Below are 23,178 nucleotides of genomic sequence, written 5' to 3'. Positions count from 1 at the left end.
CCAGCCACTTTCCTGAAGTTATTTATCAGGCTTAGTAGTTCTCTATTGGAACTTTAGGGGTCACTTAAGTATACTATCATATCATCTGCAATAGTGATATTTTGAGCTCTCCCTTTCCAATTTGTATCCTTTTGACCTTCTTTTATTGTCTGACTGCTCTGCCTATGACAAATACTTTATTGAAGAGTAGGGAGAGAGTCGGTATACTTATCAGTCCCTGATTTTAGTGGGGTTACTTCAACTTTCTCTCCATTTAGTTTAATGTTAGCTACTGGTTTGCTCTATATTGCTTTTACTATATTTAGGTGTGAACCTTGAATTTCTGATCTTGCCAGAACTTTTGGCACAAAGGGGTGTTGAATTTTGTCAAATGCTTTCTCAGCATCTAGTGAAATGATCATGTGGTTTGTTTTTTTTTTTAATTTAAGTTTGTTTATATAGTGGATTATGTTTATACATTTCCGTATATTGAACCATCTCTCCTTCCCTGGGTTGAACGTTATGTGATCATGATAAATGATCAGTTTAATGTGTTCTTGGATTCTGATTGTGAGAATTTTATTGAGTATTTTTGCATTGGGATTCATAAGGGAAATTTGTCTGAAGTTCTCTTTGTTTTGGGAGTCTGTGGGTGGTTTAGGTATAAGCTTAATTGTGGCTTCATAGAAAGAATTTGGTAGTACATTGTCTGTTTCTATTTTGTGGAATAGTTTGGACAGTATTGGTATGAGGTCTTCTATGAAGGTCTGATAGAATTCTGCACTAGACCCATCTGGTCCTGGACTCTTTTTAGTAGGGAGACATTTAATAACTGATTCTATTGTTTTAGGAGTTATAGGGTAGTTTAGATTTATCTGATTTATCTTTGGAACATGGTGTCTGTCTAGAAAATTGTGCATTTCCTCCAGATTTTCCAGTTTTGTTGAATATAGGCTTTTGTAGTAGGATATGATGGTTTTTTGAATTTCCTCAGAATCTCTTGTTATGTCTCCCTTTTCATTTCTGATTTGTTAATTTGGATATACTCTCTGTGCCCAGTGTTTAGTCTGGCATAGGGTTTCTCTATCTTGTTGATTTTCTCAAAGAACCAGCTCCCGGTTTTGTTGATTGCTTGTACAGTTTTGCTGATTCTTTTGTTTCTACTTGGCTTACTTCAGTCCTGTGTTTGATTATTCCCTGCCTTCTACTCCTCTTGGGTGTATTTGCTTCTTTTTGTTGTAGAGCTTTTAGGTGTGCTGTCAAACTTTTTGGATGCACTCAGAGCTATTAGTTTTCCTCTTAGCACTGCTTTCATTGTGTCCTATATGTTTTGGTATGTTGTGCCTTCATTTTTTATTAAGAAATTTTTAATTACTTTCTTTATTTCTTTCTTCACTAAATTATCATTGAGTAGAGTGTAGTTCAACTTCCATGTATATGTGGATTTTCTGTAGTTTTTGTTATTATTGAAGACCAGCCTTAGTCCCTGATGATCTGATAGGATGCGTGGAATTATTTCTATCTTCCTATATCTGTTGAGGCCTGTTTTGTGACTGACTATATGGTCAGTTTTGGAGAAGGCACCATGAGGTGCCGAGAAGAATGCATATACTTTTCTTTTAGGATGAAATGTTCTATAAATATCTGTTAAGTCCATTTGGTTCATAACTTCTGTTAGTTTCTCTATGTCTCTGTTTTAATTTCTGTTTCTATTATCTTCCCATTGATGAGAGTGGGTGCTGAAATCTCCTACTATTATTGTGTGAGGTGCAATGTTTGCTTTGAGCTTTAGTAAGGTTTCTTTTATTAATGTAAGTTCCCTTGCATTTGGAGAATAGATATTTTGGATTGAGAGTTCATATTGGTGGATTTTTCCTTTGGTGAATATGAAGTGTCCTTCCTTATCTTTTTTGATGATTTTTGGTTGAAAGTCAACTTTATTTGATATTAGAATGGCTACTTCACCTTGTTTCTTCTGACCATTTGCTTAGAAATTTGTTTTTCTGCCTTTCACTCTGAGGTAGGTGTCTGTCTTTGTCTCTGGGGTGTGTTTTTGTATGCAGCAAAGTGCTGTGTCTTCTTTATGTATCTAGTTCATTAGTCTATGTCTTTTTATTGAGGAATTGAATCCATTGATGTTAAGAGATATTAAGGAATAGTGATTGTTGCTTCCTGTTATTTTGCTGTTAGAGGTGGAATTGTGTTTGTTTGTCACTCTTTTTGTGTAGTTGCAAAGAGATTATTTTCTTGCTTTTTCTAGCATGTAAAGCCTCCTTGTGTTGGCATTTTCCATCTATTATCATTTGTAGGACTGGATCTGTAGAAGGATATTGTGTAAATTTGGTTTTGTCATGGAATATCTTGGTTTCTCCATCTATATTAATTGAGAGTTTTGCTGGATATAGTAGCTTGGGATGGCATTTGTGTTCTTTTAGCGTCTGTATGACATATGCCCAGGTTCTTTTGGCTTTCATAGTCTCTGTTGAGAAGTCTGATGTAATTCTTGTAAGTCCACATTCATATGTTACTTGTCCTTTTTTCCCTTATTGCTTTTAATATTCTTTGTTTTGTGCACTTGGTGTTATGTGACAGGAGGAATATCTTTTCTGGTCCAATCTATTTGGAGTTCTTTAGACTTCATGGGCATCTCTTTCTTTATGTTATGGAAGTTTTCTTCTATAATTTGGTTGAAGATTTTTGCTGGCCCTTTAAGTTGGGAGTCTTCACTCTCTTCTATACTTATTATCCTTAGGTTTGATCTTCTCATTGTGTCCTGGATTTCCTTGATGTTTTGGGCTAGGAGGTTTTTGTGTTTTCTATGGTATCTTCTGCTCCTGACATCCTCTCCAGGAGAAGTCCTGATCTCTTCCCTCGGTTTTCTATCTCCAGCATTGCCTCCCTTTGTGCTTTTTTCTTGTTTCTATTTCCATTTTTAAATACTGGACAGTTTTGTTCAATTCCTTTGTTTGTCATTTGTGTTTTCCTGTAATTCTTTAAGGGATTTTTCTGTCTTCTCTTTAAGTGTTTTTAATTGTTTACTTGTGTTGTCCTGTATTTCTTTAAGCGAGTTATTTATATCCTTAAAGTCCTCCATCATCATCATAAAATGTTATTTTAAATCTAAGTCTTAATCTTCCAGTGTGTTTGGATATCCAGTGTTTGCTTTGGTGGGAGAATTGGGCTCTGATGATGCCAAGTAGTACTTGGTTTCTGTTGCTTAGTTTCTTGTGCTTGCCTCTCTTGCTGTCTCTGACAGTGGCTTGACCCTCCTGTAGGTCCACGTATAACCACTCCTATAGACCTGTTTTCTTTCAGCCAGATCTGGGAACAGACAACTCTCCTGGGTTTGGGTGACCTGAAGACTCCAGCTGGGTTTCTTGGAGCAGAAGAGTTGCTCTTACCTTTGCTCTCAGGTGTGTAGGCACTCCTGGCTACTGGCTTTCAGCTCTCATTGCAGGCAGAAACCTGAAGGGTCCTGCTCCTGACTGCTCCTAGGTCCCTGTGCCCAGGGGACACAGATGGCACTAGGCAATTTCCTCTTGGGTCAGGAATATGAGCAGAGAGTAGTCTTCTCTGAGTTCTCAGGTGTGTCCTCACTTCTCAGCGTCCAGCTCTCTCCCCCATGGGATCTGGTTACAGGGAGCTGTCTGACTGGTTCAGTTCAGTTCCAGATGCCGGGCAGACCCAGCTGGTTACTTCTGCTGAGTGTTCCTATATTCCTGTGTCCAGAGGCACTATGCAGTTTCCTCTTGTGCCAGGGATTCGGGCAGAGGTGGGCAGAAGTGGCAATCTGTGCTTCTGTCTCAGGATTCTCTGAACTTCTGGGTGTTCATCTCTCTCACCCATGGGATTTAGGTATAGGGGGCTGAATCAGTTCAGTTCAATTCCAGGCATCTCTGTTTCTTTTTCCTTTCCTTCAGTTCTTTTTTAATTCTCTTTTCTATCATATATTATTTTAATCTTATTTCTTATTATTATTTTAGATGACAGTTAGTTATTTAATTTTTCAATGACAGGGATGATGTGGCTTGAGTTGGGAGAGGAAAAGTTCTAATAGAACATTGAATTAAAAATACATCTTCAATTTTTAAAAAGTAAGTAAAGAAAATATACACTCAAAGAAGACAGATTCCTTAATGGCAAGCTAGCTAGTTACTTTTATTAATTCATTTGGAGAATCTAGAAGCACTTAAAAATTTTCAGATCATTCTATTTGTCTAAATTTTGAATGAGATTAAATTAGCACATGACAATGAAAGTTACTTAAGATAACAAGATTAATAATACATATTGACTTAAAACCTAAACAACACTGAAAGCACCAAATATACAGAAATAAGGAATGTGAAAACCTTATTATTTATGAAGCTTAAATTCCAGTTGGGCTCACACAAAAATCTATAAACTCTATGAGATGTTGGATGATTAAAAAAAAAGCAAGCAATGATATAGCATTGGAGTGCTGCAAATGTCAATACCATGGTCTACAAAGAAGGTCATATTTGAGTAGATATACACACTAGATGATGAAACAACTATGAGGAATCAGGGAAACAAGGAGTAAACAAAGGTGAAGGAATAGGAAGTACAATTATACAACTTGAACAGAGTGACATCAGAAAGGAAAAATAGGAGTTAGTCGCAGAATTATAGTCTGTGGTGGTTTGAATATGCTTGGCCCATGGGAAGTGACACTATTAGAAGGCATGACCTTATTGGAAAAATGATGTCACTATGCTGGCTGGACTTAAAATCTCCTAATACTCAAGATCTACTACATGCAGAAGAAAGTTTCCTCTTGGTTGCCTGCAGAATACAGTCTCACCCTGGATGCCTTTGGATCAAGAGGTAGAATCTTCTATCTCTTCTACCACCATGTCTGCCAGCCTGATGCCACGCTTCCTGCCATGATAATGGTGATCTAAACCTCTGAAACTGTAAACCAGTCCCAAATGAATGTTTGCTTTTATAAGAGTTGCCTTGGCCAAAACAATGGAAACCCTAAGAAAGAAGTTGTCCTCAGGGACTGGGGTTTTTCTGAGATGGGCCTGGTCATGTGGGGCTTCATGGGTAACTCTAGTAGGAATATGAAAGGCATTGTTGCTGAGGGTAATTTGAACTATGATGGTTTGAGTCAAATGGTTTGAGAGGAGAAGAATTTTAGTATGCTGCCTAGAGATTGTTTTGTGATATTTGGTGAAGAATGTTGCTTTTTGCCCTGGTTTGCAGAGTCTGCTTGAGCCCAAGGTAAAAGATATAGATTAGTTACATTGACAAAGTACATCTCAAAAGCCTAGTTTAGACTTGATTGTGTGATTCACTCTCGATCAAGCATAACAAACTGAGAAAGGAAAAATACATGCTGTGTAGTTCAGGTATTAAAGGGGCACCAAAAAGTAGAATGGAGTTAAATCCTGTGTTAGAGGAGATAAACAGATTAAGGGAATGGTGACATCACAAGTTCCTACTCAGCTAAGCTTATTGTTTGTGCATTTGCAGTTGAACAAGGGGTAGTTATATCATGTTAGATTTTATTATAACCTGGTTATTGTTTTCATTTTGACATAAGGAGATATGATTATGTGTCAAATCAACAAGGGATAGATTGTGATAGTTATTCACTCTTTTTCTTTTTCTTTTTTTTTTCTGAAGCTGAGGATGGAACCCAGGGCCTTGTGCTTGCTAGGCAAGCTCTCTACCACTGAGCTAAATCCCCAACCCCGATAGATATTCATAGTAGTCAATTTGACTATATCTTGAATGAACTACAATCCAGAACTTATAAAGATTTTGTGAAAGGGTAAAGAGAGACTTAGGTCCAGGCATGGTGGTACATGCTTTGATCCTAGTAGTAGTAAACAGAGGCATGCAGATCTCTGAGTTAAGAGCAAGGTCCAGGACAGTGAAGAAACTGGAAAATAGAAAGCTGGTGATGATGCAATATAACAAGGCAGGTTCTTGCTTCAGCCCCAGCAAGCAGCAGAACTTGATGTAGTAAAACAAAGGTTGCATGTCCCAACACCAGAAAGCAAAAGAACTTGGTGTCTTCAGGTATGAGGCTCTGGCTTTAGGGTCAAGAGCAGAAGGGATTATTGGAACAATTGATGCTGGTTAGCTGGAGCTAAGAAATTATTGGTGATTAAGAAGAGAACAGCATTACTGAGGTGAAATCTTCTGGGAAGTGTTTTCTAAGAGTTAAAAAAAGTCTGTATTCTAGAAATAGCCAAAGTTGTACCTCATGCTATGGAGCTTGACTTGGTAATGTGTAAGAATCACCCAAGTAGTATGGTTTTGAAGGCATGAAGAGGTCATGGAAAGAAGCTGAGCATCTTAGCACTGTGAAAGGCCAGAAAAGGTCACTGGATACAGTACAGCCTCAGATGCAATTGACTAACCAGGACTAAAGGGTCATGCAAAAAGTTGAGGCTCGGAAACATAAAGAGAGCCTATGAAAGGCTATTTGTAAAGCTTGGCTGTAGTGGAAGTCCCAGGCATATTGGAGATGCCAGGATCATCAGATGACCCCCAAGAACAGCAGCAATGGAGTGGTGTCAACTAGAGCTGAGAGTGCTACAGATGGCAAAGCTGGAGAAGTGACACAAGACCTTTGGAAGATCTCAGAAGGTCATGTTTGGTTCCCAGATATTGGAACAAGAACCTGTAAAGTTGAAGTGTAAATAAAAACTTTAATCTAAATATATGTAAAAAATTAAAATTGGAGGCTATTTTACTTTAACCTAGCTAGTTCCCTAATAATGACACAGAGAAACCAAGAATTATTTTTGAACTTCACCTCAGTACCTGGACAGCCTATCTTAATCTCCTAAACTAATCTGTCTATTCCCCAGCCAAAACTCCCATAGTATTTGCATTTAGGGCCTTTCATGCTTCAGATGAACTCTCAACATTCCTTTAGACCTTCCTTTTTAGTCAATCTCTTTTCTTTTTCCCGTCTTTCCTTCCCACATCGCACACAAGTTCCACTCTACTCTCTCTTCTGCCTAACCATTAAGTGGTCAACTTTTATTGACAAGGAAGAGAATGAGTGGTAACCATTATTTATAGAAACATAAGACAGAAGATTCTATACATAAGTTTTACAATGCTGTGTCTTTATCAAAATACGATATGAGGGCAGAAAAATCAGAATTTGATAACCTTTACATAGTATGCAAAAACATTATGTTTACATTGAAGTTGCTTTGGATACCCCAAGATACTGAGATACCAGAGCTATGGGATACCTGCTGAGGAAAGTTACTTACAAGTACTGGTACCAGTCCAAGAGAAAGAAGTTTGTTGTAGTCAACAAAGATGAAAGGAAATACAGATCCAAAGAGTGCTTTAACATCAAATGTGGAGATAGAGTTTGGAATTTTCCCAGCTGGATTTCTACTTTACTTTGATCCAGTATTTCCTCAATAGATGTTTTGGAATCTTTTTTTAATTTACATATTATAGGGGACTGTAGTTGCGAGATTGCACAAATCTCAAAAGAAACTTTGAACTTTGGACTTTTAAACATTGTTGAGACTGTGATAATGTATGGGGACTATTGAAGTAGGACTCAGTGTACTTTGCATTATGCGATAGCTAGATATAACCCCCCAAAGACTCATGTGTTTGAACAAGCTTGTGGGGACCAGGGAAAGGAATGTGGTGGCATGAATATGCTTCACCCATGGAAAGTGGCACTATTGGGAGATGTGCCTTTGTTAGAATGGATGTGGCTGTGTTGGAGAAAGTTTGTCACTACGGAGGCAGGCTTTGCAATCTCTTAGTGCTCCAGCTCTCCCCAGTATGAAAGAGAGTCTGCTCCTAGCTGACTGAAAGAGAGTTTCCCCCTGACACCCTTCAGATAAACATCTTGAACTCTCAGCTAATCTAGTATGTCTGCCTCCATGCTGCCATGCTTTCTGCCATGATGATAACGGACTGAAATTCTGAAACTAGAAAGCCCAATTAGACATTTACTTTTGTACAGGTTGCCTTGGTCATGGTGTCTCTTCACAGCAGCGAAACCCTAACTAAGACACAGGCCTCTGTGTTGATGCATGCCTTTAATGCCATTAAAGGGAAAGAGGGGGAAATTGGTCTTAAGATTAAGGTCAGCCTCAAAAAATCAATAACTAAACTCTCAAAGACAATAACTATGAGGTGGTTCTTGTAAAGCCTTGACAGCTATAGTAATACTTGTCATTTCTCTTATAAATTGGTGACTATTCTAAAAGTTTTATTATTTATAATTGAAAAGATTGGCCAAGTTTTCAAGTTGGAAATAACCACTAATCTAAACAAGTGAAAATAGAATTCACTATTTGAAAATTAGCCAATCAGCAGTAAAAATGACTTTTGAAAGTCAGTCAATTACAAGCAAATGTCTGAACTTACGACCTATCAGTGAGAAACCCATCTTCCTAATCAATTGGGAAGTATGTCAGTACAGTTTCCATGCTGCTACAAATGTCCCTGTTAACACAAGCTCCATGCTAGAGAACACAGTATGTAGGACAGCAGAAATGTCTTAATCTAACAGATTTCCACTTTTTAAAGGCACAATCGCTTGAATTCAGGCATCTTAAAATGTTATGTAACATACATGGTGGCTGTATGCGAGGATCAGATGTCTTTAACGTATCTATATCAGTTACAGGAATACTGCGGTCTTCTTCCTTTTTGCACAGTTATTGGTCAACTCTTGTTTTTGTGTGGCTTTGCAGTCTTTTTTTACTATTAACACTATTATTGGTTTTATGAGTTCACACTGGTGAGCCACAAATTCAACCAAACACCTGCACAGTCATCAACTTTAGTGTTTTCAATGCTTAAGATAGTTTCAAGTGTATATATTTATTTGTGTATATTTTAACTCTGCCAATGTCAAAATAGATGACAATAAAATTTTTTACAATGGATATTTACTAGATAAGAGAGTAAAATTTTCTTCCTTTTCATTTCTTTCTCTCTACATTTTGCTCATGTTTTGAAGTTCTTTGTGCAGTATACAAATATTGATATAATTTGACAATAACAGAAAATCAGGTTTAGGCATATAGGCATGATATATAAAATGTCTACCCCGATTGTTCTTCATGAATGAGTAGGCTTCTAAGAAAGAGGTAAGGAGATGGAAGGAATGGGGGTATGGTAAACTGTATTACGGATATTACATTAGGAAAGAATCTATTAGCAATGAAGATAGATAGATAGATAGATAGATAGATAGATAGATACATAGATAGATAGATACATAGATAGATAGATAGATAGATACATAGATAGATAGATAGATAGATACATAGATACATAGATACATAGATAGGTAGATACATAGATAGATACATAGATAGATAGATACATAGATAGATAGATAGACATAGAGACATAGATACATAGATACATACATAGAGAGATAGATACACAGATAGATAGACATAAAGACATAGATACATAGATAGATAGATAGATAGATAGATAGATAGATAGATAGATAGATAGATAGATAGACAGAACACTAAAACTAACTCATGAAGAAATGTTATTATTGTAAAATAATCCAATATAGAGGCCACAAAGAATGCTGCTTACTGACTTGCTCCTCATAGCTTGCATTCTCACAGATCCCAGGACCACTAGCTCATATGTGACACCAGCCACCACAGGTATGGCCTTTTTCCATATCAATCACTATTTAATAGAAAAATCTTACAGGTTTGCCTATGGCTGTATTTTATGGAGGTATTTTCTCATTGTGGTTTTCTCCTCTAAGATGACTGTACCATAAAATGAGCCAGTATAAGCTCTGATTTTTTAAAAATCCTACCACAGAAAATTTGACTTCACAATGCAGTATTTTCTTAATGAAATGATTTACTTAGAAGATTAAAGGGTATAGGGAAGTGAAAACTCCATCAGGTGAATATTCAAAACATTGCTGTTCTTAGGAAAGTATTTTTAGGGTATATTGTGAAAGGTGTAAGTGTAAATAAAATTAACAAAATACAAATTATAAGAAATGTATAGAGTTACAAAAACATTTAATCAAATAACGAAGCACCCGAAAAGTAGTGTTAGTGCATCCACATGCATTCTTCATTTTTTTAGCTCACAGAATTATTTTCGTGTGCTGAGTAAGTTCTATTGTTATTGGAAAGATTATATAAAATCATGCTTTAATTTTAGTATTTAATAATATCAGACCAAGTAATTCAAAAGTTTACAGATTTTGCTATAATTTTTATTATGGAAATTTTAAAATGGTTCTAACAAGTGCATTAGAAAAAAAGAAACAGCTTACTGAAATCAGACTTAAGTTCTGAAGAAAACACTTGCAAAATGCCTTTTGATTTTTGAAATCATCACTTAAGTGGGTTCATCTCATTCTTCATACTTTTAGTATCTTTTTAGGAATAGCATTATGCAAATTGCAGAACAGCATAACTATTACTAAATTGATGAATGGATTAAATCAAAGTCTAGTGAAAATGTATTTTTGTGTCAACATATAATGCTTCTAAAATCCAAAAGTTAATCTTTAAACATACAATTGTTATAGTATTTTCAATTCCTATATTTGAGGTATATTTTAGATCCGGAAGATATTTTCTCTTTTATATTCACTAAATAGGAACAAGTATAGCTTACTCGTGTTTTAGAACAGCGAGGGAAGAGAAACTGAATACATGCCATGTCATTTCTATTCAGAACCAGTTGTTTTAAAAGCTGCCCAACATTATTACATATTATATAATCTTGAAAAGTGGTAGGGAATGGAAAATCATTCTATCAAAGCTGGCATTGTGAGACTGAACAAATCAAACTTGAAGACTATTCTTGGATTTGCAAACATTATTCAGTACAAGGAGGTAGTAGTACTAATAATGAATGTGTTGTATCTTTAATTAAATTCGACTAACGAACAATGTAGGTCATCAGTGTCCACTGTAGAACTTGTTATAATGAAAATGAGATAGTCAGAAATTTTAAAAACAAATGTTGAGAGCCAGTTAACTATTTATGAGTCATGAATTAGAAAGAATATAATGCAATGCAAAAGTGTGTAACTCACATACTCATTTAATTTGGATCATGATTCTTTGTCTAAGTGTGTCCTGAACAATCCTTCTCCATCTCAATGGGCACATGCAAAAACATTGGGAAGCTGTTCAAATTTAATCGAATTTCTTACATTTTTGTTGCTCAAGTCTTATTATATTAAAGAGGATTGTGTTTGTGAGTGATGATTAGAAGGTATAAACCACTTTACATATCAGAATGAAAGGTTCAGGAAAATATAGGAAGTATTTTAACCATCAACTCATGATTGAAACCACAAGTTCAAAATGACACCACTAAGCATAGTTGTCTCCAGACACCTTTAACTGTGCAGAAACGTGTACATGGAGTTGACATAGCAGGTTGCTAAATAAGTGTAGTAGATTTATCAATAACAATGTTTTTTAGGACTATTTTCCTTAAAAAGAATTGCCACTTGACTCTAGTCTGCATGACTAAGCAGTATGCTAAGTTTCATTACCCTACAAGGCTACTGCCTCAGACGCCCTCTGATATATTCCTTCTATGATCTGAAATTAAACAATAGAATAGCAAAAGCAAATGACAGTCAACTAAATAAAATGGACAAGTCAAGTCCATTGTGATTGTAATTACCAGCAAGAAAGGACGTTGGACATTTCTTTTGGTCTGTCTCGATCTTGGCTTTTGTTCATTTTAGACAGTGTAAGAGAAATTCACAGCCATTCGATTGTAAGAGAGAAGCAGTATACTTGAAAAGTCCCTGTAAAAGAGGCAGGTGACCCATAAAGAAAACTAAGTACTCAAGAAGTCCAGATCCTAATATTGATCTACCCACAAAATCAATTTCATAAGAGAATATTTCAGTAGTTGCAATTAGAAATATGGTACCATTCTCAAAGTAATATACAAGTTCTAAAAGGGAACATGTTCTTATCAGACAAATCTTGGCCAGTGCCGAATGTGTAACAAGCTACCTACATGCAGGATTATGTGAGTCAAAAGTCTGCCTTAAAAACACTACCTAAGTTTATTGTCATTCCCTATACTAATATTGAAAAGGTTTAAATATTTTTATTTAATATTTTGTCTTTTATGTATCTGCGTTTTCATTTTCTGACAGATTTTGACTATGAGTTACATGTATATTCTTATTTAAAATGTCTCCATTATATTACAGAGAGAGAAACTATTCTTAATTTTTTGCTTGTTCCACAACACAAATATTTTTAAGCTTTCAGTGATCTATTTCATCAGTCGGTCTGGTTCTATTGTAGTGTTTATGCATGAAATTGATCTAATGCCCAGAGGGGAAGATTCATTGTCAGTGTTTACAACATTTTCAAGAAACACATATGAATTGGCTTCTGGTATTTTAATAAAGCCTTTTTCTCTCTCTTCTTAAGAACATCAAAAATCTACTTTCCCTGCACATATGTGGAATTCTGCTGTTTCCTGGAAGCTGAAGCCAAGCCTCCTTTCCAGACACTTATACATCACAGAACTGAAGAGGTGGGTTTTCAGTTGTATAAATTCTCATGCCTTGTTCAGTTGATATCCCTGAGAGGGGCCTGCTCTTTTCTGAAGAGATATGGAGGAGAAGTAAATAAGAGTTGGGGAGGAAAGGGGAGGGAAAACAGGAACTGGGAAAGTAGAGAACAGGGAAACTGTTCTCAGGAACCATTGAAAACATAACAAACAAGCAAATATAAAAAAGCAAAACAAATAGTCCCATATAATTACCATTTGTAATAGTTCCTCACTACAGCACAGAAGGTAATAATAGATCATTTTTAGTCTGCTGTACACCCACTAGTGAGAAATTAGGTACCATGCTGAGTATGGGTTGCAATGACCCCATCCAGGTTGCTGCTGCTGCTGTTGGTGGTGGTGATGATTTCTTCTAGAGAATGGCTAGGGGAACCCATAGGAATTTTGAGTGAATCAAAAAATTGGCTTTTAGAATGAATATGTAGAAGAGACAGGACAGGAACCAGGGATAAAAATTGAAATGTTTCCAAAAGCATATAGCAATTACGTTCCTTACAAGTTACATGAGTGAATTCATTCGGCTCTCATCTAACAGTATTTGATCCATAGATAAGAATGAATGTATCAATCTCCCTTGTGTATTAATATATGTGTGCATGTGTGTACTTATGCATGTATGCATTAAAGTAAAACCATGTATAAATATGCCCTTTTCTGTTTTCCTTTATTCTCAGTTTTCTTACAACTATATTATATTTAACCTATTTGAAAATACTGGAATCAGAGTTCAGTATAAAAATAATTCTTAATTTACAATTCTGAAATATTTTATAACTTTGTATCCTATTACTTATCTCTTCTGTGCCTGGTTTATAAATTTAACCATACCATTTCTACGGTTATAAAAGAAAAACTAGAATTTATTGCATTCACTAATTTGTTTTTACAAGCATCTACTGGGAGCCTTTGACTATGTTCCTTATTGATAAAGGACAGCAACTGTACACATGAGACCACCATTCATTTTAAGATTAAAATGTTATAATTCCATAATATTGTTTTTCATCTTAACACCTACCTTCTTCACTAATTTGACTATACTATGTATGCCGTTTATGCCTTCCCTTTTTGAATTGTATTAGATATGTGTACCCATTCATAAATAGTCCCTCTTCATCTTCTCTCTTTACTCTTTTAATCTTAGTATTATATACTACACTCCTATGACTCCTACATTATATCACGGTTAACAAAGCTGCACTTCCTTACTTTCTGCATGCATAGTGTTCAGAATAGTGCTGATTCACCCTATACCATATCTGGGCACTTTTAGTCTAGCTGGATTTTTTTTCTTCTTCCCAACTGTTCTTTTTTGCTTTCTTCCCATAATCCATTTCTCTTGCATCTGTCATATTCTCACTCCCTCTGATCATCTTCATCCCCACCTCTGTAAGTTTTATTCCTTCCCTCCATTCTTCTCCACCATTTCCTATCTTATTTTTATTTCTATACTTCTTTTATGTATTAAAAGTTTATTTACAGAAAAGTTACTGTTTTGTGACACTTGACGGAAAAATATATAACATTGCATATATATAATACAGTGCTCGTTATGGGTTAGACAAATATTTATACACATCAATTAGTGTCACCTTATATCTGCTTGTATGTACACTTTAGCCAGGATTTGATTGACTTGACTCATTTTTGATGCATAGTTTGCCTGCCTTCTCAACTGAGGTGAGGAACTTTATAAGTGTAAAGGAATTTTCAAGTAGTAATTTATATTTCCTTTCTCACTAATGAATTTAAACATGATCATCATGAGAAAAGTTCTATTTTGTCTGTATAGAACATTCAAGTTCTTTCCTTGATATTCTATTGAGTTTTTGTCCTGTATACATTGCTTTAATTTTGTGTACTGCAATCCTCTCCAACTTTGTCTTAGAGTTGGTCATTAGGACGCCTTGCTGAATAGAGGAATTTAACTAAAATGCACAGGTCTGCCAATGTTTTAATTCTCAGAAAATTTTGAAATTGTTTTCCAAATTAAATATTATAAAAATCTCAGTATTAGTACTGACATTTTTCTAAGACCTCAAAGTTTCACCTGAACTTTGCCCTTAACCTTTATAGAATTCAATATTTTTTAGATAATGGAGAGTAAGAATTCAATTTAAGAATTGAATTTATGTGGCAAATTAATTGTTCAATCACCTTTATTCTACAGTGATCTCCAATACTACTTTGTGATTTATCAATTTTTAAAACAGTCAACTCTCCAAGTCTTATTCTGCATTTTGGTCAACATTTTTCTGTCTCTGTACAAATACCATATATTTTGCCTTGATATCTGTCATTAGTTTCTCTTTCCTATTCCTCCCATTCCTCCCATATAAAGGATGTGTGGTAACAACCTTTAGTGGTATTTATTCTTAGTGTTTTTTCCTTCAAAAATACTATTTCAAATTTTTATGAAAAAGTTGGCAATTATTGGTGAATTTGCATGGGATCACTAAAAAATAGAAGAGATTTGATGCATATTTGAGTATATTTTTACACTGATAGACTAAAATGTCTACTTTATGGCTTTATGGAAAATTTAATTCTCTCTTGAAGCATATACAGAAAAAAGAAGTGTTGAAGATTTCTTCTAATGTTTTGATTCAGTCAAAATTTTCATGTCCAGTTGCTGAAGGTCCTTGTCCCGATTTGGTTTTTGATCAATCAATAAAGATGCCAATGGCCAGTGGCTGGGCATGGGGTGGGACACTTAAAGACTTGCGGGGGCAGGAGTCAGAAAGGACCAGAAGAGAGTCACTGTGACTTAAGGTAGAAGAATAGTATGCAGGACAATCAAGAAATAAAGCCAACCAACCTTGTGAGATTTTGAGTTAGTGGCCACTGACCACATACCTGGTTGGGCCTAGAGTAACAGGAGAAGGTTTAGGAGTGCCCAACCTTTGAGGTATCCAAGGTATTTTTAAAATAAGCTAAAATGTATGTGTCTTTCATTGGAGGATCCAAAGATAGCTCCTGGATGGGTCATGTGTGTGATCTGCTGGGAGCACAAAATGGTGTAGCAAAAACTCAACCATAACATGTTAGCTCAATAAACCTGAATTCAATTACACGAGAACAGAAATATATCTTAGATATATAATCCAAGATATATATGTACTTTGAATTTTTCTAATAGATACTTTATTTAAAATGTAAAAAGATATGGATATGGTTATAATTAACAATTTATTTATCCCACTGCATCCAGCATATTATTTATTTTTTGACATTAAAGCACCAGAAAAGGCATTAATGATTATTTTATTGTGTATTTATGCTTAGTTCTCAAAATCTAATATACATTTTATAGTTAAAATACATCTAAGTTTAGTCTAACTTTATTCCAAATTATCAAATTCACACCATATGACCAGTGACTGTTGTATTGGGCAGTACAGTTGGAGAGCCACATATGACCAGGGGCTGAGGTATTGAATAGTGTCTGTGTCATTAGACAATGCAGTTACAGACCCTCTACCTTTCCATTGTGGTTGTTTCTTAAGTCAAGAAATGCAAAAATGGATGGAACTGGAAAATATCATCCTGAGTGAGCTAACCCAATCACAGAAAAACACACATGGTATGCACTCATTGATAAGTGGCTATTAGCCCAAATGCTTGAATTACCCTAGATGCATAGAACATGAAAACTCAAGATTTGATGATCAAAAAATGAATGCTTCACTCCTTTCTTTAAAAGGGGAACAAGAAAACCCTTGGCAGGGAATAGAGAGGCAAAGATTAAAACAGAGACAGAAGGAACACCCATTCAGAGTCTGCCCCACATGTGGCCCATACATATACAGCCATCCAATTAGACAAGATGGATGAAGCAAAGAAGTGCAAGCCGACAGGAGTCGGATGTAGATCTCTCCTAAGAGACACAGCCAGAATACAGCAAATACAGAGGCGAATGCCAGCAGCAAACCACTGAACTGAAAATAGGACCCCCGTTGAAGGAATCAGAGAAAGAATTAGAAGAGCTTGAAGGGGCTCGAGACACCATATGAACAACAATGCCAAGCAACCAGAGCTTCCAGGGACTAAACCACTACCTAAAGACTATGCATGGACCGACCCTGGACTCTGACCTCATAGGTAGCAATGAATATCCTAGTAAGAGCACCAGTGGAAGGGGAAGCCCTGGGTCCTGCTAAGACTGAACCCCCAGTGAACGTGATTGTTGGATGGAAGGTGGCAATGGGGGGAGGATGGGCAGGGGAACACCCATAAAGAAGGGGAAGGGGAGGGGTTAGGGGGATGTTGGCCCGGAAACTGGGAAAGGGAATAACACTCGAAATGTAAATAAGAAATACTTAAGTTAATAAAAAAAAAAGTAATAACAAAAAAGGGGGGGGAGGGAAACAAGAATACCCTTGGGAGGTAATAGGAAGGCAAAATTTAGAACAGAGGCAGAAGGAACACCCATTCAGAGCCTGTCCCACATGTGGCCCATACATATACAGCCACCAAACTAGATAAGATGGATGAAGCAAAGAAGTGCAGGCCGACAGGAACCGGATATAGATCTCTCCTGAGAGACACAGCCAGAATACAGCAAATACATAGGCGAATTCCAGCAGCAAACCACTGAACTGAGAACGGCACTCCCGTTGAAGGAATCAGAGAAAGGACTGGAAGAGCTTGAAGGGGCTTGAGACACCATAGGAACAAGAATGCCAACCAACCAGAATTCCAGGGACTAAGCCACTGACCAAAGACTTAACCTGGGATCCAACTGCTTAGGTAGCAATGAATAGGCTAGTAAGAGCACCAGTACAAGGGGAAACCCTTGGTCCTGCCAAAAGTAAACCCCCAATGAACGGGATTGTTGGGGGGAGGGCGGTAATCGGGGGAGGATGGGGAGGGGAACACCCATAGAGAAGGGGATGGGAAGGGGTTAGGGGGATGTTGGCCCGGAAACTGGGAAGGGAAATATCAATCAATGTAAATAAGAAATACTCAAGTTAATAAAGATGAAAAAAAAAAACAAAAAAAAAAAAAAAAAAAAAACACTTGAGCCAAAAAAGCCATGACTCTATCATTATCCCCGGTTGTAAGGAAATAAAGTAAAATTACCGTGAGTTAAAGACTGGCTTTTGCTTATTGGGTCCTCTCTCAAAAGAAAAGAACGAGAGAAAAGAGAGAGAGAGAGATAGGAAGGAAGGGAGAAAATTTGGGAGAGAGGGACTCAGGAAGAAAGGGGAGATAGCAAAAATCAAATAAAATAAGAAAGTAACCTGTAAGTGAGCCCTGTGTTTGACTGTTCCTATACAGGTTTTGAATATTGAAAAATACATTCTTTTAATGAAGCTTACTGTTCTACTCTTCCTAGAAAAAAATTATAATATTTTGTCTGTTGATCTGTTAAAACATGAAAGGATTGTTATTAATCTTAGAGCCTTGAGAGAGTTCCATTTCAGTTTACTTAATCTGGGACACATAAGTTTTTCAGGCTTTTCATTTCTCAAGTTTATATATTTGTACTCTTTGTAATTACTATAATGTTTCAACAGTTTGTAGGTTATGATCAAGAAAACAAACACAGCTGTTTAATATCCTGTTTTGACTTTTACTAACTAGTTTCACAGTTCTGAGCTAGATTATTCACCAGAGTTGTTGTCTTCGTTATTATCAGGGATATTGAAAGCAGATAAGTCATTTGATTATAGGGAACATAAAACAGTATGTTCTCTAGTTTTGGTACAATATGAGGTAATCATCTCTTGGAAAGTTAATATGTTGGAGGACTGGTCCTCACTGAGGTGGTATAGGGGTAGTGGCATTGGAAACCCTGACCATTACAAAAATTAGGCAGCATCAACATAGGACTCTGACATTCTCCTGAAAGAGTTGCTCTATAAAATAAAGCCAAATTAGTCATTTTCTTTTCCTCCTTTTCTACGTATCCATATGATGGTGTTCTCTCAGAACCATTGTCACTATTGTAATAACTGTGCTTTGAAAATCTCTCCAGAGCCAGGCTAATAAGAACACCAGAACTTGTACTTTTCAGAATCATAAGTAAAATGAAATCTCTTCTCTTTATTTGTTATCTAGCATCAGGTATTTCATTGTAGTATTTTTTTCTTGTAGTAATATAAATCTCCCATAGGATGTGGTATATTGTATACTGATTATTATTGTTATTGTTATTATTATTATTAATGTCTACTGCAATAACATATTTTGCTTATTAAAACCCATATTTTCTGTTACTTGTATTGCTTCCCATATTTATTTTAGTTATAGTAAAGAGTGCCATATTGAGAATTACATTAACATCCTGATCATTTAAATGTCCCATGCTTCACATTTTGATCTGGTTATTTTATACAACATTTAGCTCATTAGCTTGCATAAATTTCTACTTAATCTATCCATGGAAAGTTGTTTATTTTAGAAAGGCATCTATCTTTCTATCATCCTGAATTTTATTCATAAATTTATTATTGGATGATTATTTATTTCAGTGCTCACAAAATATCTTTATATCACTTATCAACTGCACACAATAATGTGCTCCATCACTATAAGAGTTTCATTTATGGACTCAACCTTGTGCAGCCTAGGCTTTGCCATTTGAGTCAGATGTAGTCTGGACCCACCCTGCTCTGTACTACTATTTGGCTTTCTGTCAAAATCCCCGAGGAAGTGTACCATGGAGAAGAAGAGGTGAAGACCTTTGCCTTTCAGACAGAAATTGCCCAGCTCATGTTCCATCATAAATACTTTCTACTCAAACAAAAATATTTTCCTCTGGGAGTTGATCTCTAATGTTTCTGATACCCTGGACAAGACTTGGTATGACAGCCTGATTGAACCTTCTAAATTGGACAGAGGGAAAGAGCTGAAAAATTGACATCATCCCCAATCCTCAGGAGTGCATGCTGACTGTGGTGGAAACAGGCATTGTCATGATCAAGGTTGACCTCATAAATAACTTGGGAGCCATTGTTAAGTCTGGTACAAAGGCATTCCTGGAGGCTCTCCAGACTGATGCAGACATCTCCATGATTGGGCAGTTTGGTTTCAGATTCTATTAAGCCTATCTAGTGGCAGAGAAAGTGGTTTTGACCACAAAGCACAACAATGACAGGCAGTATGCCTGAGAGTCTTCTGCTGGTAGATCCTTCACCATCTGTGCAGACCATGGTGAGCCCATTGGCTGAGATATCAAAGTGATCCTTCACCTCAAAGAAGACCAGAGTACTTAGAGGAGAGGAGGGTCAAAGAAGTAGTAAGGAAACACTCATATTTCATAGGTTATCCCATTTCCCTCTACTTGGAGAAAGCATGAGAGAAGGAGATTAGTGATGATGAGGCAGAGGAAGAGAAAGGTGAGAAAGAGGAGGAAGATAAGGAAAATGAGGAGAAGCCTAAGATTGAGGCTGTGGAATATGATGAAGAGAAAGACAACAACAAAGATAAGAAAAAGAAAACAAAGAAGATCAAGGAGAAGTACATTGACCAGGAAGAGCTGAATAAGATGAAGCCTATCTGGACCAGAAATCCAGATGACACCAATCAAGAGGAATATACAGAATTCTATAAGAGCCTCAGCAATGATTAGCAAGCCATCATTTGGCCATCAAGCATTTCTCTGTAGAAGGGCAGTTGGAATTTAAGGCATTGTTCTTCATTCCCCAGTGAACTCCCTTTGACATTCTTGCGAACAAGAAGAAGAGCAACAACATCAAATTGTATATCTGTTGTGTGTTCATCATGCACAGCTGTGATGAGATGATATCTGAGTACCTCAACTTCATCCATGGTGTGGTTTCTTTTGAGAACCTGCCCCTGAACATCTCCCGAGAAATGCTCTAGCAGAGCAAGATCCTGAAAGTCATCCACAAAAACATTGCGAAGAAGTACCTTGAGCTCTTCTCTGAGTGGGCTGAAGACAAAGAGAACTACAAGAAATTTAATGAGGTGTTCTCCAAGAATTTAAAGCTTGGAATCCATGAGGATTCCATTAGGCATCGCCCACCGACCTCTTCAGCTCCTTCTCCATCATACTTCTCAGTCTGGAGATGAGATGCCTTCCATGTCAGAGTATGTGTCTCACATGAAGGAGACACGGAAGTCTATCTACTACTATATCACTGGTGAGAACAAAGAGGAAGTGGCCAACTCTCCCTTTGTGTAGCGTGTGCAGGAACAGGGCTTTGAGTTGGTATATATTATTTAGTCTATTGATGAGTACTGCATGCAGCAGCTCAAGGAATTTGATGGAAAGAGCCTGGTCTTGGTGACTAAGGAGGGCCTGGAGCTACCAGAGGATGAGGAAGAGAAGAAAATGGAGGAGAGCAAGGCAAAGTTTGAGAATCTTTGTAAGCTCATGAAGGAAATCTTGGACCAGAAGGTTGAAAAAGTGAAAATCTCCAATAGGCTTGTGTCTTCACCCTGATGCATTATGACCAGCACCTATGGCTGGACAGCCAACATGGAACAGATCATGAAGGACCAGGCACTGTGAGACAACTCTACAATGGGCTACATGATGGTCAGAAAACACCTAGAGATCAACCCTGACCACCCCATTTTGGAGACCCTGAGGCAGAAGGATGATGCAGACAAATTCAACAAAGCTGTCACAGACCTGGTCACGGTGCTGCTGTTTGAAACTGCTCTTCTTCCCTCTGGCTTCTCACTTGAGAATCCTCAAACCCACTCCAACCGCATCTACCGCATGATCAAACTAGGCCTGGGCATTGATGAAAATGAGGTCACTGCAGAAGAGCCCAGTGTTGCTGTTCCTGATGAGATCTTCCCACTGGAGGGTGACAAGGATGCCTCTCACATGGAAGAAGTAGATTAAGGGTTCCTGGGAAGCCCATGTTCTCTATATAGTATTCCAGTGGTTCCCCCAACAGCCATGACTGGCCCAGACCCTCCTGGTTCTCTAATCATATCTACAAGATTCTTTTCTATCCAATCATTGAGCCTCAAGGCAGGAAGATTCCCTTTCCACAAAATAGCATGGTTGGGTGTTATTTGTTGTTTGTTTTATTTTGTTCTGAAATTAAAAGTATGCAAAAAAAGAGTTTCACTTATGAATACATAATATAAACACACACAGAGAAAGAGAGACAGACAGGCAGACAGACAAATAGATAGACAGATGGTCACAGACACCTTTCAGACTGCAGTAGTCCCTTCTTGACTTTAAGGTCTTCAGTTATATTAATATCCACACTAAGAGTAAATATGGTGTTTTTTTGTATGCCTAACAATTTTTATTAAAAATACATTTCTGAAATTTCCTGACACCATTCATCCCTACTTTCATGAGACCTACAGATCATGAACCGCAGAGATCTGCAGGTCTAAAAACATACAGCCCAAAAATACCCATCAGAAGTCAGCCACACAAGGGTCATTGAGGTTTAACCAACTCCCAATACCTACTACAAAAAGGACATCTAGGTACATAGATGGCTAATGTCCTATGAAAGATTACAAGTAACATGACCAAAACACAAGAAATATCTGAAAATCCAATCTCATAAAGACGATAGAGGACTTTAAAGAGGAAATGAATAAATCCCTTAAAGAAATACAGGGAAACATAAACAGATAGAGGTCTTTAAAGAAGAAAGAAATAAATCCCTTATCAGCACACAGAAAGGGGTTGGGAATTTTGCTCAGTGATAGAGAGCACTTGCCTAGCAAGCGCAAGGCCCTGAGTTTGGTCCTCAGCTTGGAAACACACACACACACACACACACACACACACACACAGAGAGAAAAATGCAATTTAAAAAGTCAAGGAAATAAAACTGTGCAAGTCTTGAATGTATAAACAGAAGCAATCAAGAAAATACACCATGAGAAAATTAAACAGAGAAATAGCAAAACTAACAGACATTATGAATAAAATGGACCTAAAAGACATCTATAGAATATTTCATCCAAACACAAAATAATATACCTTCTTGGCATCTCATGGATTCTTCTCCAAACCTGACCAGATACAAGAAACTTGAAATAATGCCTTTTATCTTATTAGACCACCATGGATTAAAGCTGGACTTTAACAACTGAAACACAAAAAAACTTACACACCCATGGAAACTGAACAACTCTCTACTCAATGATCTCTGAGCCATGAAGAAATTAGATAAAAAGGAATTAAATACTTGTTAGAATTCAATGAAAATGAAGGCACAACATATCCAAATTCATGAGACACAATGAAAGCATTGATAAGAGAAAAGTTCATAGCACTAAGTGCCTCCATAAAGAAATTAGAAAGTTCTCATATCAGCAATTTAAAAGTACACCTGAAAGCTCTAGAGGGAAAAAAAAGAAGCAAGAACCCTAATGCAGGAAATAAATCAAAATTGAGGCAGAGATCAGTTAGAAACAAAGAAAATAATACAAAGATTCAAGGAAATCAAGAGGTGGTTCTTTGAGAAAATCAACAAGATAAATATAGCTTGAGCCAACCTAACCAAGAAACACAGAGTCAGTATCCAAATAAATAAATTCATTAAAGGAAAGAGAGACATAATAATTGACATTGAGGCAATTCAAAGAATCATTAGGTCTTACTTCAAAAGACTACTCCACAAAGTTGGAAGAATCTTAACGAAATGGACAATTTTC

The 23,178-nt window shown here is 36.7% G+C and overlaps 1 pseudogene; it reads left to right on the top strand.

The window, feature by feature from the left end:
* Positions 1 to 8,324: 8,324 nt before the first annotated feature.
* On the top strand, positions 8,325 to 21,388 carry LOC116905615 (annotated as a pseudogene).
* The last annotated feature ends 1,790 nt before the right edge of the window (positions 21,389 to 23,178 follow it).

This window comes from Rattus rattus, chromosome 7, assembly GCF_011064425.1.
Source record: "Rattus rattus isolate New Zealand chromosome 7, Rrattus_CSIRO_v1, whole genome shotgun sequence".
Classification (NCBI taxonomy): Eukaryota; Metazoa; Chordata; class Mammalia; order Rodentia; family Muridae; genus Rattus; species Rattus rattus.
The sequence above is the reverse complement of the archived record's forward strand: the minus strand, read 5'-3'. Positions and strand labels throughout refer to the sequence as shown.